General features: G+C 38.7%; 1 protein-coding gene and 1 long non-coding RNA gene across 7 annotated transcripts in view; one reads left to right on the forward strand and one right to left on the reverse strand.

Moving 5' to 3' along the window:
* The window catches only part of LOC105206785 (armadillo-like helical domain-containing protein 3), a 72,440-nt gene that overhangs the window by 46,143 nt on the left and 13,655 nt on the right, over window positions 1-12,642 (reverse strand). The gene's annotated exons all lie outside the window — the stretch shown is intronic.
* LOC120359626 lies at window positions 2,692-4,268 on the forward strand. The gene is made up of 3 exons (XR_005576405.1): window positions 2,692-3,118; window positions 3,191-3,508; window positions 3,591-4,268. It is a non-coding gene; the product is annotated as an uncharacterized LOC120359626 (long non-coding RNA).

Below are 12,642 nucleotides of genomic sequence, written 5' to 3' on the forward strand. Positions count from 1 at the left end.
AACATCCATCTCCTTATGAAATCCTCCCTACAGATCCTTTCTCCTAATCCCCATATTAGCTGCCAATCTTCCTTTTCTCCTTAATTCCTTTATATGATAATCATAATCTCCTCTCCTATTAAAATTGAAACCAAGATATTTGAATGTTTGCACCTCCTCGATTTCTTTCTTTCACCATTCCCATTTCCTTTTCTTTCCCTTCTATCTTTATTGAACACCATCATTTTCGATTTATCTGTATTCAGCTTTAAATTCCTCTCTCTTAAAAACCCTCCTAAAGTTCCCATCATGTCACCCATAGCCTCCCTATTTTTCGCTAGTAACACTAAATTGTCCGCATATGCATTGTCCCCAACATCCACTTTTTTCTTTTTTTATAGTTGGGAAACGCGTTTATGAGTCCCCGGTCCTGTGGGGACAGGAATGCGGGGTATGTGAGACTCGCTGACCTAGCTAGTAGCCGGCATACTCACTAAAATCCAACTTTTTTCGGCGTCTGGGCTCGGGACGGATCACGGGATCGAACTAGCACCGCGATCCGTCCTAGCCCAAACGGATTCCCGCCCGAGAGCAGGAACCCCCCTCCGGAGTTAGCGGCCAGAGCTCGACCAAAGTCGAGCCCCAGCCACCCGAACCGGGATACCTCCTCAACAGTAGAGAGGGTAGGGCTCTCTGTCCGGTCTAGCCGCGCTGTGAGAGTCCCCCCTCCCCACTGTTCTTTCCCGGCCTTCCCCCCTTCACTCTTCCCTGAGGAAGGGTGAAGGAGGGAATATGCCAACATCCATACTCTGTCTTTCCCTAACTTCGGTAAGGTATAGTCGTGAGCTAAAAGGTTGCAACACATTTTCTTCGATTGTTTTTAAAATGTAGACTTGCTCATCAAACGGCGAACGTCATTGGTTCTTACCTGTGGATCCGACCAATTAAGCATCAAATCATCTACCATCAAAAAAAATGTGTTGCACCCTTTTAGCTCACGACTGTACATACAGTGATATGAAAATGCGCCATGACAACATGCGCATGCTCTATGGTATATGAAAAGTGCGCAAATTTGAAAGACGTATATAACGTAATATTTGTGATTTCAATGAACTAAATTTAAAAAATGTAAGAAATTATTTTGTCAAAAATATATAAAATTTTAGAAGTAAAACTTCAAAAAATTCCAGGACTAATGATCAAATTTCCAGGAAAATCAAGGATTCCAGGGGGCATAATGTGAAATCCATGACTTTCCATGACTTTCCAGGTTTTTCCAGGTAGTGGACACCCTGCTTACTTTCATAGAATGCTTTTTGCTAATCTATTTATTGAAATAAACTTTTTCATGTCATATATTGAAATAATTTTTGTTGTTGTACATTCATGTATTAATCAGTATTTTGCCTCTGATATGGTTTTGCATGAAATAATATGCTTCTTGTTATTCTATATATTTATTGTATTAGATACTAATCATGATATGTACATATTTTTGGTTTACACAATTTGGCAGAAATGTTATGCATGTGTATAATGTTTATTACATTTATAGAAGACAAATATTTTTCTAATATTTGTGTTCATGCATATATTTTTACTTTACAATATATTCTAAGGACGTCGATACAAAAATAAAGAAAAAGCTTTAGCTCTAACTTTATACAAAACAATGGAAAAGCGTGGCTATAATTGCTTACAAAATGTTTTTCAACACATCCCGTCAATACAAACATTACAGTTGTTGGTACTTCAAAAGATTCCCTTAGCTCCTGGATTAAACCCTTTGATTTTGCGACATTTGGAAAATATATCCAAAAAAATGACAATTAAGAATAAAGTTTGTATCTTAATATGGGACAAAGTATCTATACAATCTAATGTCATGTACGATGTACGAAGGGATATTATACCCTATGATCAGAAAGTACCGGGAATTTTTTATTTAAAAGTACCGCGCATGCGGGAACCGTTTTTTTTTTTTTCTTATGTTGGTACGACCTTAAGACGCACATCTGTCAGGTTTTAGTGCCATCCGATCATTAGTGTCTGCCTGGCGTTTGTTTATCAGTCAACTTTTTTCATTTTGCCGCATTTTACCATGAATAATTTTGTTGAACAAAGAGTTTGTTTGAAATTTTGTGTTGCGAACGAAATTTCGTGTGCCGATGCGCTGAAAATGTTGCAAAAAGCATTTTGCGAATCTGCTGTATCAAAAACACGAGCATACGAGTGGTATAAAGACTTTAAAAGTGATCGTACAGTGGTGGAAGATTTCCCTCGTTCCGGACGTCCATCGACGTCGAACACCGATGAAAACGTGAAGAAAATGAAAGAAATGGTGCTTGAAAATCGTCATACCAGCTTAAGAGAGATGTCTAGTGAACTTGGCATTGCATATGGAACGGCACAGCATATTGTGGTTAATGTTTTGGGTATGAGACGCGTGGCAGCCAGGCTCGTTCCGAAGGATCTGAATTTCTTGCAAAAACACCAATGAATTATTTGACCAAACATCAAGTAAATACCATCAAGCAAGCACCGTATTCACCTGATATGGCCCCGTGCGACTTTTTTTTGTTCCCCAAGTTGAAGTTGCCACTTCGTGGAAAGAGATTTCAGTCGATCGAGGAGATCAAAGAGAATGCGACGAGGGAACTAAAGGCCATCCCTTCGTCGGCCTACCAGGGATGCATGGAGGACTGGGTCAAGCGTTGGCACATGTGTGTTGCTTCAGATGGATCATATTTTGAAGGAGATAAAATTAATTTGCCTGAAATTTAACTCTATTTTGTTTTATTTAAAAATTCCCGGTACTTTCTGATCATAGGGTATATGGCTATGAAGATTGGGGCAACAATCGCACAAGCAAAGTCGCAGATCATGCTTTGGTATTTATGTTGCGTGGATTAAATACGGGGTGGAAAATGCCAATATCCTACAAATTTTGCTCGAAAACGACAAATGCAGCCCAACTAATTAGATATATCAAAGAACACGTATGTACATAAAATAAGCAAAGCAGGTTTCCACATAATTGCAACAGTCTGTGACCAAGGAGCTACAAATACAGCCGCTATTAAACACTTATTATTACAAACAAATATGAAACGGAATTTAGAAAAAAGAACACAAGGTAAATAATTTATATTAATGGTATTTCTATGCACATTACGTATAAATATATTATTTAAATTATTATTTACAGCTCAAACTTTTGAAATTGGAAATGTAGAGATTGTTCCTTTATACGATCCTCCTCATCTTATTAAAGGAATAAGAAACAATTTCTTAACCAAAGATCTTGCGATTAGCTGCAACAGTTTTCAACGTGTAGCATCGTGAGATATCGTGAAGACAGCATGGATAATAGATAAGAAGATAAATATAAAACGTCCACAATTTAAAAAAATAACGCAAGAACATATTATTGAGGACAAAATTTAAAAAATGCGTGTCAAGTATGCAACGCAAGTGCTGAGTGGGACGGTTGCAAGCTGCATTGAGACACTTACAAGATCAAGATGTAAGTTATATTTAATATAGATATATATCTTAAGCATTATAATAAGATGAATCTGTTCACATAAATAATTTGTTTTTTGTAGGTGTCGTGCAGATTGATAATAATGAGGTAAAAATTGATATGGAAGAAGGAATCGCAACAGCAGAGGTAGTGAATTTTTTTAATGATTTATTCGACTCCGTGAACAGCAGTGAAACAACGATTTGCGATCTCCAGTGGTAGAGGACAATGTACATCATGTGTTTTGGACGAATGCAAAAGGTATGTTCAGAAATTTGTCTTACGTTGACAAGTAACACGCGAACTTATTAAATCAGTGCCAAGTTTAAAAAATTGGTAACTTTTTCGGTCAAATTAGAAGTCATGCGGTCCGTAATACAAATCCAACACCTAAACAATTTGAAGATTCTTTCATTACACTTCTAGTGAGTAACATAAAATCGGTATCTATTGTTGGCGGAAATTGTGAAGCTAGCCAAGATTCCTTCATGTTATTTTCCCTGGAAGAGTATTTGGAAGATAATCTTTCAAATGTTGAAGTTAGTGATGATAACAAACCGCATGAAATGTTTACTAATGTTGTTATTAGCAAAGAATCAAGTACGGAATTTTTACCAAATTATTTAGATGAAGTTATTACCGTCATTGTCAAAGAACTTAATTATTGTGAAGAATGTAATGATAGTTTAAAAAGTAATGAATTTTCAGTGTTTGCAAAACAAATAGTAAGAAGTATTATTAAATTGTTAGACACGCGATCTCATCGTCGTAATATTTTAAAAGTATTATTAGAGCATTTTGAAACTTGGAATGTAGATACAAACTGGCATATGTGTATAGAGCATCATTATAATATATTTAAAGTCACAGTACGCGTAATTTCGATTAAAACATTAATACAATGATGTAAAAAAAAAATACATTGATATCAAACAATGATTTGGATTCTAAATTACATGTCAAGGGTATTATGGAAATAAGAAAAGCGCGCGAAATATATAAATATAACAAAAAATATATATTAAAGAAGAGACATTTAGGTAAAAAGAAAAGGATATCGCACACCCTGTGGGAGGGGTAGCGCTCATCACTCGCGCATCGAGCGCGATCCTCTCGGCTTTTGCGTGCGACCCGGCGTTCGGCGTACCTGGTGCGTTAGAGAGCGAGCGAGGGATATCGTCTTGTGCTACCGGAAGTGGCTATCGGGTGTCCGGCCTGGTGCTCTCTGCCTGGGGTCCCGGAGACGAGGAAGAGGACCGTGCCGAGAGTCGAGGTGACCCGTCTAACCTCTGTGTAAAGCCACGAGCTGTCGGTGTCGACCGGCTCGCGCTCTGAGATGGAGCCATTAGATTAGTGTGCGAGTGCGTCCGCCGCGTGGCGATTGAACGCACCTTGTTTCTTGGTGTTTGGCTGGCTCTCCGCCTTAAGCACGAGACCTCGTCGAGGCACCCAGCTGTCGGCTGCCACGTGTGTTTGAGCCGTCCCGCCGTAGAAGCTCGCGAACGACCAACTTCCCGGGAAGCCGCAAAGCCCTCGCGCACGTGCGCGAGTCGTGTTCCGGCCGCGACCGCACGGCCGCCCGCGTTATTGGTACGTTGTCGTATCGCGCGTTTTAGGACAAATTTTGTAACTTGGCCGCGACGAAGGCGTTGTCGTCAGCGGGTATCTTTGGTTGTGTTTCGTTTTGAATTAATTAATGCCTGTTAGCGAAAGTTCGGCTAGTGTGCTCTCGCCGCGCTGTTCAGAACGCGCGTGATTGGCTGTCGTGTTCCGCGCGGGACCAGCCGCCATGGTTCGCGCCGTTAGCGTAATTGTTGTAGGATTTAAGAAAATTGTCGCATTCTGCCTATTCGTTTTCGCCAACTCTTCATCTTTTTCGTTCTTTTCTTGCTTTGACTTATACTTTCTTCGTGTTTGGCTGTACTCCGTCTCTATTATACGCTATAATATATGTTATTTCTACCCGTTATATCGGCCTGATTTTACTTAATTTCTCGCCTACCCGTCTCCTCCCGTAAGAAAGCCGCTTCGTCCCTGTCTCCGCTACCCCGCCCCTCTACCGGTTAGCGGAGCTAGCTGGCCGCGTGCGAGCGACGATTTCGCGCTTTGGTATGACGAGCTATCGCGTGATGTAAATCCGCGTTTAGCGGTGAAAAGTGAACCCGGAGACGCAACCGGTATCATCACGTCTGGCGCCCAATTTCGCGATTTGGTGTGAATATATCAATCGGTTCGTTCGTCGCTCACGCGCGTGTTTCGCGCAGAATTCCGGTTCCTTTGTTTGATCGCGTATTTTGCCGCTGCTCTCCGGCGTCAAGAAAATACGTGACAATATATATATATATACAAGGCGATTCAGAACGACCCATGTGTCCCCGTAAAGACATGTTCTTGGATAAATTCTGAGACGATTTTTCCTGTACAAAAATTTTATCCGACGCTTACTTTTTGAATAATAAGACGATAAACTTAGCGAATCACGGGCCGTATACACATGCTAGACAAAGGCGGCGCAACTCACCGTCCGACGCGGGCGCTTACCCGTATCGGGCGGTGAGTTGCGCCGCCTTTGTCTACCATGCTTACACGGCCCGTGATTTGCTAACTTTATCCTTATATTATTCAAAAAGTAAGCGTCGGACAAAATTTTCGTACAGGAAAAATTGTCTCAGAATTTATCCAAGAACACGTCTTTACACATGGGTCGTTCTGAATCACCCTGTATATATATATATATATTTTTTTTTTTTTTAATGCATTGTTAAATATTGTTCAATGTATGTTGTTATATGTATGTATGTATGATCTATCTATGTATGTATGTCGATGTATGTTACGTATATGCATTATTTGTATTAATTATTTTTTGTTATGCGTGAATGGTGATGTATAAGATTTGATATTAATTGTTAAGTATTGTTCAATGTATGTATGTATGTATGTACGTATGTCAATGTATGTTATGCATTATTTGTATTAATCATTTTTTGTTATACGTGAATCGTGATGTATGAGATTTGATATTAATTGTTAAATATTGTTCAATGTGTGTACGTATGTATGTCAATTTATGTTATACATTATTTGTATTAATTATTTTTTGTTATGCGTGAATGGTGATGTATGAGATTGATGCCGTGGTGCACTTAAAGTGTTTTGCATCATATTTTTTAACCACACCGGATATTTAATATTTCTATATCCGATAGTCCGCAGTCTGCTAAGTGGGACGGGAAAATATATTGCATTGCATTTTTTAAATATACCCAATTAACGGGGTATACAAAGAAAAATATGTTAATGTTGTAAATTCTTGAGTGATGTTAATAATTTCTGTTATTATTTTCATTATTTAAAATTGTGCAGAAAAATAACTTACAAAAGTGTTTTCTGGCTCCTTATTAAGTCTGAACACTTTTATATAAGGTGTTTCTCAATGCAATTTAAATAATATTAATAACAACAAAATTTAATACAATCACTCAAGAATTTAGGTTTAATATATGCTATATACATATAGCTGTGCGCGCGCGCATAGATTTCTATATGGCGGCTACTCCCCACTACTGGTCACGTGACCCATTTTAGTTCACTGTCTCCGGATCCAGGCGGCGTTGAAGAAGTCGTCCCCTCTGTTTCCAAGAGTGGAGTCTGTACCCCCTGTTCAAAACTTCATATGAGGTCTCTCAGACTCACTTACGTGTTTAAGGGTTAATAAGCTTCGTTTAATATGTTCTTGATTTCTTACTTTTTCGAAAAATATTAAATATACATACATAATGTTCTTAAATATTAATAGACTTCCGTTTTCGGAGCGACCGCGTGTAGAAGTGAATGAGATAGCGGGTTGTTAAAAAAAAGGCAGTGAGCGAGCGGAGGTGTGGAAAGAGGGAGTGGAGGTGTGGAAGGACAGAGTGGAGTGTGTCGGGAGGTGGAGTAGCAGGAAGGGATAGGTGGAGTGTGTGGAATGATCGGACGTTCGAGAGGCTCAGAGGTTAGGAGGAGTAAGATAAGCGAGCGGAAAGGGGCAGTGAAGACAGAAGGCAAAGCGCGCGCAAGTGTGCGCAAGCGGCCGCGGAGCACGGTAATATAAAGAGGAGACCGAGCGGGGAGAGCGGGCAAAAGCACGTTCGCACGGACATAGAGTAGCGGACAAATAGAGTGGAAGCAGGCCAGCGACAGCAGAAAAGATGGAAGAAGGCAATCTGGAAGAGACAGAGAAACAGTTGCTGGAAAATATAAAAAGAGGGAAAGCGTGGAAAATGAAAAGTAAGAATAGAGAGCAAAGCGGAAGTTTGGGGGTGTTGGATTTATGGAAAACGAAAAAGGAAGTAGCAGAAGGAGTGGAGAGTGTAGAAATTGGGGGAAAGAGGAAAAGAAGCAATTATTAAAAAGAAGCAAAAAATCATTGAGATCACCGCCGATAGAGGGGGGGGCAGGAAGGGGAAGAGAGGAGGCCTCGATGATGGGAGTATTAAAAGAGTGGCTGGAGGAGTGTAATAAGAAAATGGGGAAGGATGGAGGAGAACCTAAAAGAAATAGTGACAAAAAAGGAAGAAATGGGGAAAAGGAAGGAGATGTGGAAGGAAGAAAGGGTTAAGATGGAGAAAAGGATAGAGGAGTTGGAAAAGAAATGGGAGAGAGGGCTGAAGATATAGGGAGGGATTAAGAGTCTTAGAAGAAAGAATTAATAGGTTGGAAAGGAAAGAAAAGGAAAGAGTAGGAGGGAGTAGGGGAATGGAGGAGAGAATAAAAAAAGTAGAGTTGATGTGGGACAGAAGGGAGAGACAGGAAAGAAGAAGAAATGTAGTGGTAAAGGGATACAAAAAGGACGGGAAGGAGGTAAACAGTCAAATAAAGGAAATATTCAAAAAAAAAGGGTGGAAGTAGAGGTAGAAATGGAGGAGGTTAGAGTGATTAAGAATAGTAAGACAGCGGAGGATGTAAAAATTTGTAACCCTAAAGAAATCAAATAAAGATTCATTCATTCATTTATTCTTAAATATTGTTACAACCGTGTATATTTGAATATCGCGTGAATGTTGTTGGGCTTCGATTGATTAAGAAAAGAAACTGTCGTTCGTTAACGACGGGTTGTTGTTATGTTCTGACTTTTGGTTAAACAGCTTGTCAAATTAATAAAGTCATTTTTAAAATATAAATCTGCTCTTTATTTGCGAACGCGCTTGTATTAGTAGTGCGCGAATGCAAAAGTACAACACGACCTCTTCGGTCGTAACATTTGGGGGGCTCGTCCGATCGTTCTCAGACCGTTTTCTTGAAAGAATCAGTACTATGGCTTTAATGAATTCTCCAAGGAGAGGAATGTGCACGCGCTCTTCAGCAAAGACTGAACGATCATTGGGAGATGATAAGCGTCCATGCACGCGGTCTTCGGGTGACGTCTTCGAGCAAACGGAGGATGTCGTAGAGCGGACGGTGGGTGATAAAACGACGAACACTGTGGAGTTGCTGCGTGCTGCGTTGGAGGAATTCCGTAAGATTAGAGAGGAACGTCTCCATTTTCAGCAGCGCAAAAAGAAACTTTATGAACAGATACAACAAGCACAACAAGGCCAGTCATTACCTTTCTCTTTTTGTTCTCCAACCGCGGAAATTCCTCGGAATACCAGTACTAACGCGAGTGTTAATTTAAAATTAAAACCAGATATTTTCGGGTGCTTTCCAGCTACGACACAAATCGACACTGTGTAACACAGTGTCCATTAGTGTAAGAGAGAAAATTTTAGTTGTTTCACTCACACTAATGGACACTGTGTTACACAGTGTCGACTTGTGTCGTAGCTGGAAAGCACCCTTCAACAAGAGTGTTCCGCTGCGCAAATATTTAACGCATTTTGAATTGATCGCGCGGGCGAATAATTGAGTAGATTCTATTAAAGCGGTCACGTTAGCTTCAAATTTACGGGGAAAAGCGCGTTCAATTCTTGACGGAGTAACGGAACTAAAAGATTTAAGTTACAGAAAAATAAAATCTAAGCTCGAGTTACGTTTTGGGGAAGGACATATGGCGCAAACGCGTGGTAGACATATACTCAATTCACTAATCGGAGACAAAAATTTGGTGAAGATCTGCCTACTTTCGGTTCGGATATTGAGCAATTGTCACGTTTAGCTTATTCGGAATGTTCCCTTAAAGTTCGGGACAAAATTGCATGCGCGCAATTCATCGCGGGATTATCAGATAGTTTCGTGAAGCAAACGCTACAATTAGAAGCTCAATCTTCTTTGAGGCGCTATAGAGAGAGCAATGGTTATAAAGGTTATTCGGGAAAACAGTTTTCTACGAAAATTTGAAAGGAAGAAAAAGGGAACCCGTTTTGAAAGAAAAATTAAAAATGAAAATTTTAAGGGGAAAAATAATTTCAAAACAAATTTTAAAAACGCGCGGAAAGAGTGTTCGCAATGCGGAGCTGTGGAACATTTTCGCGCTGAATGTCCTTCTTTGACTTCTGTAGAGAGGGGAAACTCGGTTTAGTCCAACTTTACGGGGCGAGTTCGACGAGAGGGCAAAAGACTGAAAGGAATTTCCGTGTAAATAGGATAGGAGAAAAAATAAACGATTTTTTTTTTAAGGGACAAGTTGACGGCCAAAAGTGTTTGTTTAGAATTGATACGGGTTCCGATATGTCGGTACTTAAATTAAATTTATTAAGGAAGAACAAGCGTCTTTCTTCAATTTTTGATAGTCGATTGTGTTATCCAACTGGGGAACAGTTCCGGCTAGTTATAGAGTTAATGTCGCAGTGGAAATCGGGAAGTTTACTTTGGAAATTCCCGTTTATTTAGCAAAAATCAGTGACAAATGTATTTTGGGAGATTTTCTAAAAAAAATTGGTCTAGAGAAAATGTTTATTTCCGTTTTCGGTGAAGAAAAGAAAAATCATAAGAATCTTTTATGTTCGCGAATTTGTAATTCTTGTGTTAGCGTTCCTAATTTTCTTTCAAAATTTTTTCGAAAACAATCTCAGACTTTGGACGTCTTTCAAGAAGAGAAATTTGACAGACTATTAGATGAATTTCAGAATATTTTCACAAAAAGCGTCATTGCTGAGAATTGTTCATTGGAAATGCATTCTATCGATGTTATAAATTCTTCACCAATTAAAAAATCGCCTAGACACATTCCTTTGCAGATGCGTAAGGAAGTAGACAAAAATTTATCTGAAATAAAACAACAAAGTGTAATCGAAAAATCACATAGTCCGTGGGTGTCTCCTGCTGTTTTGATGAAGAAGAAGGATGGCTTAATTAGATTGACTACAGATCCTGAGAAAATCGAGTGTGTTAGGAGTTGGCCAGTTCCTTGAAATAAAAAGCAAGTTCGCAGCTTTTTAGGTTTTTGTTTTTATTATAGAAAATTTGTAAAAAGATTTTCGCTTATTGCAAAGCCCTTATTTGTTCTCACAGAAAATTTAACAAAGTTTGTCTGGAGTGAAGCGTGTCAGCAGGCGTTTAAAAAGTTGAAACAAAATTTAGTATCTTCTCCAATCTTGTCTTTTCCAAGTGTAGATTGGAAATTCATTCTTGATACGGACGCTTCTAATCATGGTTTAGGGGCGGTATTTTCTTAAATCCAACATGGGAAGGAAAAAGTTTTAGCTTATTACAGTCAAATTTTCAATAAAGCTGAAAAAAATTATTGTTACTCGGAGAGAACTTCTGGCCGTTGTTGATTCATTTAAAACTTTTCACCATTATTTATATAGACGTAAATTCCTAGTTAGGACAGATCATGTTTCTTTGCGCTGGTTAATGTCCTTCAAGGATTTGAAGAAACAATTAGCGCCTTGGCTAGAACGGCTGCAGGAATATGATTTTGAAATTCAACATCGCGCAGGGAAGTTACATAGTAACATTGTCCAGGCGACCTTGTATTGAAAATTCTTGCGTTTATTGTAAAAAAGTAGAATTTAAAGAAGAGATTAGTGGAGAGAAATTTGTTGGTAGAATAGTCTTCGGGGAAATCAGATCAATTGATTGGAGGAAAACTCAATTAGAAGATCCGTCGATCGTGGACTTAATTCGAGGAAAGGAGGCAAATAGACGTCCACTTAGTCAAGAGTTGGGGGATACAACTGCTAAGAGTTATTGGCTTTTGTGGGATTCTCTTGAGATTAGAAAGGAAATTTTATGTAGAAGATGGGAGTCTCCAAATTTGCGTTCTGTGGTTTTTCAAACAATAGTGCCACGAGTTTTGGTAAACCGGATTTTGGAGGAAACTCATGATTTCCCTTCAGAGGAGCATTTCGGTATTAACAAAACTTTAGGAAAAATTTGGAAACGTTTTACTGGTCGTCCTGCAAGCAAGATGTCGAGCATTGGTGTAAAAGTTGTAAAATTTATCTTGCTAAGAAAGGTCCTTTAGATAAGAAGAAGTCTTCCTTTCAGATTTATAATGCAGGAGCACCTTTCAAAAGAATTCAGTTGAATATATAAAATCCGATACCAATTTCTTCTTCTGGAAATAGATTATTTGTTAGTGGTTACAGATTGTTTTACTAAATAGGTGGAGGCTTTTCCGTTAAGAAATATTAGGACTAAGACTGTTGCAGAAGTTTTTGTAAATCAAATGGTAGCTAGATTTGGTGTTCCATTAGAATTGCATACAGACTAAGGAAAGAATTTTGAATCACGAATGTTCTTGGAACTAACTCAATTGTTGGGAATCAGAAAAACAAGAACTACTCTATTTCATCCACAATCGAATGGTCAAGTGGAACGCCAACATCAAACAATGTTGAATTATTTAGCGAAATTTGTTTCTAAAAATCAAAAAAATTGAAATCGTTGGGTTTCTTTAGGTTTATTAGCGTATAGATCTTCTAAACATGAAACCACCGAGTTTCACTCTTTCAGAATTATGTTTAAGTCAAGAATTGAGACTGCCTCTAGATCTTCGTCAAAGTTGTCCTCCAAATTTTCAAAAAACATCTTAAGTTACGAATTATTACAATGACCTTAAGAAAAAAATGAATTTATCTCATAATTTAGCAAAAGAACGTATAGATAAAATCTCAGAAAATTAAAATGTTATACGATCGGAAAGTTAGGCAATTAAATTTTGAAGTTGGACAAAAAGTCTAGTTGTTTAATCCTCGAAAGAAACTGGG

Source organism: Solenopsis invicta, chromosome 15 (assembly GCF_016802725.1).
Source record: "Solenopsis invicta isolate M01_SB chromosome 15, UNIL_Sinv_3.0, whole genome shotgun sequence".
In the NCBI taxonomy this organism is placed as follows: Eukaryota; Metazoa; Arthropoda; class Insecta; order Hymenoptera; family Formicidae; genus Solenopsis; species Solenopsis invicta.